The sequence below is a fragment of the Malania oleifera genome, chromosome 8 (assembly GCF_029873635.1).
Source record: "Malania oleifera isolate guangnan ecotype guangnan chromosome 8, ASM2987363v1, whole genome shotgun sequence".
Taxonomy (NCBI): Eukaryota; Viridiplantae; Streptophyta; class Magnoliopsida; order Santalales; family Ximeniaceae; genus Malania; species Malania oleifera.
Genome location: NC_080424.1, coordinates 16,272,004 through 16,278,003, shown reverse-complemented (window position 1 = coordinate 16,278,003; position 6,000 = coordinate 16,272,004).

The following is a 6,000-nucleotide window of genomic DNA, read 5'->3' as shown; positions in this document are numbered from 1 at the left end:
TCCCAATAGATGTTTATGTTTTTCCGCAACATTTACATCAAAGTCATGTATAATTTATACCCGTATGTCCTTGTTAAGGGCGGGTTGTTTACGTAACTTGAACAGGTACAGGTATTTGGTATAATTGAGTAACACCTGGGTCCATATGAAGGGCCGGGTCGTTACACTTCTCTTAACAGCTGCGGGTACTTCTAGTGTATGTTCGTTTCTAATTCCCAAGAAGCCTCCTTAACTGTATGATTCCGTCACAAAACCTTCACTAACGGTATATCTTTAGCATGCAGTTCATGTATTTTTCGATCCAAAATATGAACTGGTACCTCCTCGTATGCTAGAGTATCCCCGATCTCCAACAACTCATAACTTATCACATGTGAGGGGTCTGAAACATACCTCCTTAACATGGACACATGGAACACGTTGTGTATCCTACACAGCGCTGGGGGTAGTGCTATCTTGTACGCCGTCGAACCAATTCTCTCCAGAATCTTGAACGGCCCAATGTATCTAGGGCTCAGTTTGTCCTTCTTTCCATACCTTATCACCCCCTTCATCGGAGCAATCCTCAAGAATATCATATCCCCCATTTCGAATTCTAGCTTCCGTTGGCGAGTATCCCCATAACTCTTCTGCCGACTCTGGGCTGCTTTAATCCTTTCTCTAATAAGTTCAACCTTTGTAGAGGCTTGCTAAACAAGTTCTGATCCCAAAATCTGTCGCTCGCCTACTTCATCCTAGTACAATGGAGATCTGCACCAGCGACCATACAAAGCCTCATATGGTGCCATTCTAATGCTGGCCTAGTGATTGTTATTATATGCAAACTCAACCAACGGCAGATATCAAATCCAACTGCCCTAAAAATCTAACACACATGCCCGTAGCATATCCTCAAGAATTTGAATGGTTCGTTTGGACTGTCCATCTGTTTGAGGGTGAAATGCAGTAGTGAAAGTGAGTTAAGAACCCAACGCTCCCTGCAAACTCTTTTAGAAACAGGAAGTGAACCGCGGATCCCGATTTGAAACGATGGACACGGCCACGCCATGTATTCTGACTATCTTTTGAACATAGAGTTCTTCCAGCTTATCCATGGAATAACTAGTTCTAACCGAAATGAAATGGGCAGTCTTCGTCAATCTGTCAACTACTACCCATATGACATTTTGCCCATGCAATGCTGAAGGCAATCTCGATACAAAGTCCATCGAGATATGCTCCCACTTCTATGTAGGGATGTCTAGTGGTTGAAGTAGTCTCGCTGGCCTCTGATGTTCTGCCTTCACCTAGTGACATGTCAAGCACTGACCCATAAATTTAGCAATTTCTCTCTTCATGTTACTCCACCAGAACGATTCTCGTAAGTCTCTATACATCTTCGTGCTACTTGGGTGAACAGTATAGAGAGAGCGGTGAGCTTCCCTCAGAATCGTCCTCTTTATCTCTACGTCATCTGGCACACACAGTTGAGTGTGAAATATGAGAACTCCATCTTTAGCAACATTAAAGTCTGTGTGCTGCTCATCCTGTAACTTCTCTACAATCTCCATCAACTCTCCATCTTTCAACTGAGTTGTTTTGATTCTCTCCCATAAAGTCGGTTGAACCTCTAGACTAAAAATGAATGGCTGATGATTTACTTCTACCAATTCTACACCCAACCTCTCCAAGTCCATCATGATCTAGTGCGAAGCCATAACTGCTGAGGCTGATGTACCCCCAGATTTTCGGCTCAATGCATCGGCTACCACGTCCACCTTTCTTGGATAATAGTTAATGGTGTAGTCATAATCTTTTATCAACTCAAGCCATCTACGCTGCCTCATATTCAACTCCTTCTAGGTGAAGAAGTACTTGAGACTTTTATGGTCAATAAAGATCTCGCACCTTACGCCATAAAGGTAGTATCTCCAGATCTTCAATGCAAACACAACTGCTGCTTGCTCCAAGTTGTGCGTAGGGTAGTTCTTTTCGTACTCTTTCAACTAGCGAGATGCATATGCAATGACTTTCCCCTACTGTATTAGAACACAACCAAGTCCCTTCTGTGATGCATCACTATAAATTACAAATCTACCCTCACCTAATGGAAGGGTCAGAACTGGGGCAGTGACTAGACGCTGCTTCAATTCCTGGAAGCTCTGCTTACATTCATCGATCCAGTTAAACTTCACATTCTTCCTCGTAAGTCGTGTTAAAGACCCTGATAATTTGAAGAACCCCTTAAAAAATAGGCGGTAGTATCCGGCAAAACCTAGAAAACTTTTGACTTCTTGCATGTTCTTCGGCCTTGCCCAGTCAACTACAACCTCTACTTTGCTCGAATGCATTGAAATCCCTTCCTTGGATACCACATGAACTAGAAATGCAACCTGCTCTAACCAGAATTCACATTTCTTAAGTTTAACAAATAACTTCTTTTCCTTAAGCACCTGAAGTACTAGTCTTAGATGAGCTTCATACTCATCAAGGCTCCTCGAATAGACCAAGATATCATCTATGAACATAATAACAAACTGGTCTAAGTACTTGTGGAATACCTAATTCATTAGATCCATAAATATCGCTGGAGCATTCGTCAACCCGAACGGCATAACCAAGAACTCGTAATGGTCGTATCGAGTCCGAAAAGCAGTATTCGATACATCTTCTGGTCTAACCTTCACTTGATGATATCCAGATCTTAGATCGATTTTAGAAAAATCTGCGTACCCTGAAACTGATCAAACAGGTTGTCAATTTGGGGTAATGGATACTTATTCTTCACCGTTATTTTATTAATCTCTTAGTAGTCGATGCACATCCTCATTGACCCATCCTTCTTCTTCACAAACAACACTGGTGCACCCTAGGGCGATACACTAGGTCTAATAAACCCCCTGTCAAGAAGCTCCTAAAGTTGCTCCTTTAACTCCTTTAATTTAGCTGGAGCCATTCTGTATGGGGCTTTGGAGATTGGTGCTATTCCTAGGATCAGATCAATTGCAAATTCCACCTCCTGATCAGGAGGCAACCCCGATAAATCCTCTGGAAAAACATCCGAGATCTCCCTTATCACTGAGATATCTTCTAACTTGAGTTCCTCCTTCGGCGCTTCCTTCACCATTGCTAGGTAATCCTAGCATCCCCCCAAAAGTAACCTCTTTGCCTGGATAGCAGAATGGATTCGTGGTGCCGAACGCACACACGACCCAAAAAATACAAACCCTTGCTCCCTAGGAGGTTTGAATACCACCTCCTTCCTGAGATAGTCAATGTTCACGTAGCTGGATGCTAGCCAGTCCATGCCTAGAATAATGTCAAAACCATGCATATTAAGGACTATCAAACTAGCAGGCAGCACTCTCCCCTGAATCTCTACTGGATAATTCCTGATCACCCTGCTACATATTAACACTGACCCTATCGGTATGCCCACTCCTAACTCAGTCTCTAAAAGTTGAACCTCTAACCCACATAGTTTAACAAATCCCCGAGACACAAACGAGTGGGTTGCACCTAAATCAAATAATACTATGACACTATCTGACAATATGGAAATAGTGAAATTGATATAATATACGGGTTCTAATTTAATAATTCATATTCCAATTCTATCACAAAACCATTAAGGTAAAAAAAAATCTCCATCCTAACATTAACTTCACACATATACCCACTCATCCTAACATTCCAACCTAAATTTCCTGAGTTCAAGTCCCTCAACCTAGAAATGAAACTATCGATAGATTTACCATGATTTTCAAAAACTTGCGACTGATTCAGAAAATCACAGAAGTCTGTCAATTGATTTCTGCCTCCAAGCTTCCAGACCAAAACCCATCTTAACCTACCCAATCATATCACTATCTTATCTCAACCTATACTCTGGTAATTATCAATCCTCAAAGTCTGCAGAGCGTAACAAACCTAGGCTCTGATACCACCTGTAACGACCTCGACTCACCACGTGGGCCCGGAGTGCTACTTTAGTGACGTCAGTGTACCTGATACCTTATTCATAAAATATAAAACACACATACGCAGCAGAAATAAAATACAAAATCCTCGAAGTCATTACCAAAGTTCTAACTATCTTTATACATGAATACATCCATTTTCACATAATTACATCCCATAAAATTAAACAAAAATAAAATCTCTATCTACACACTACCTACATAAAATTTACACCACTAGCTCGACTCCTCTAGCTTGCTAGACCCGATCTCTAGGATCCCCTGAAAAGACAGTTTGTAAAGTAGGGGTGAGGCACAAATTAGTAAGGGAAAGATAAAGTTAATGTTAGTGTGTGGCCAGCATGCATTTAGTGTACAAAAAATAACCAGTTCACTAAATAGATAAACACATTTATGAAAACATTCTTAATTTACACTCACACACATAATTAGCCGAGGATAGGGAAGATTACTCGCCCATACAAGTAGCTTCCCTCTGCTCTAGTACCATTACTGCTACCAGGGCACTCACCTTTCTCAGTAAGCCCTCAAAGTTATCTTATTAATTAACCATATTCACATAAATTAACAGATATGCATATAAGACACTCCCTGTAACAAACAAGCCATTTACATCCCCATGGCATGAGTTGTGCGGCCCGAAGGCTGGACTAATGTCCTGGAGGATCCACCCAGACAGTAGTCATCCATACTCTCCTCTAACATACTCTGTGGGTACACGCAGCTACAATTGTTGGTTCGATTGCCCTCACCCAAGGGTGCATTTTCCTCACGTAGGCAAATCAGACAAGGCCACCCTACACCTCTCAGCACAGGTGTGGGTGCACACGACCACATAACAAATCTCTAGTAACGGTACCGTGCTCACAATACACTGGTACCTAGGGTTCTTAAAGCATATCATGCAATTTAGATAATAGAAATCATCATTTAAAACGATAATTCACATATATTTCCTGTATTCCAAAAACCTGGCCCCCGACCACAAAATACAATCTGGCATACAGCCATTAATTAAAACTCGGCTCTTAGCCGTCAAATAATAATCCTAGCCCTTGGCCAATCAAAAAAATACCCAGCCACTAGCCATTAGTTCAAACACCTGCATTTCACAAACAGTTTCAGTATTTTCACAAGCATTTCCAATATTTCTCAAACAATTCAGTATTTCACAAATAATTCAGTATTTCAAAATCCCAAATCCAGATATACGATAATCCATACAAATTAAATCATATGCCACACAATTTTCCATATTTTAACATATCCATATATATAAACAAACTTTTCACCGTTCATTTTATTCAAAAATACCATACCATATATCCTAAGTTTGTAAAATCCATTTTGAATGGTTGGTTTCCAAAAATAGCCTTTAAATTCCCAAATGAATAAATAAATAAATAAATTTATATAAGCATAACAATTTAATTGATTCAAATTTGATAAAATTGCTGACTTAACTTTATCCTTTTACTTGATTCCTGAAAAAACTTGATAATACCTCGGCCTATGCCCTAGGTGTTCAAAAACCCCTGAAATCCTGAAATTCAAATTTCACCATATTATCCGTCATAATTCTTAGAGTAACTTTCCGTTTTTTCCTAAGTTCTGAATACCCTAAATAACCCAATAAAATTCTAAATTATCAAACTTATCCCCGATTTAGGATTGGTACCCCGGAACTCCAATTCGAAAACCCGCTCTGATTAGATTGTAGAGAATCCCCCCACGAGTCTCCTAGCAATTTCCGTTCGTTAATGGGGCTTATAGTTTAAGAGAAATTTAGGTAAGTTTGAGGTTTAACCTTACCCCAGGAAATATGCCTACGTCGCTCCCACGACAGATTCACTCCAGTAGAAATGTCGTTTGCGGCGAGCATAACCTAATAGTATTTTCGAATTTTTGATCGGCCGAATAATGGAGTCGTGATGGAGGAGGGTGGGAGAGAGGAGATGAGGAGACGGAGGAAATGAACAGAGAAGTGAGAGAGACAGAGGATGCAGACGTTGGGCTTCTCTGTAAAATCAAACTTGAGATT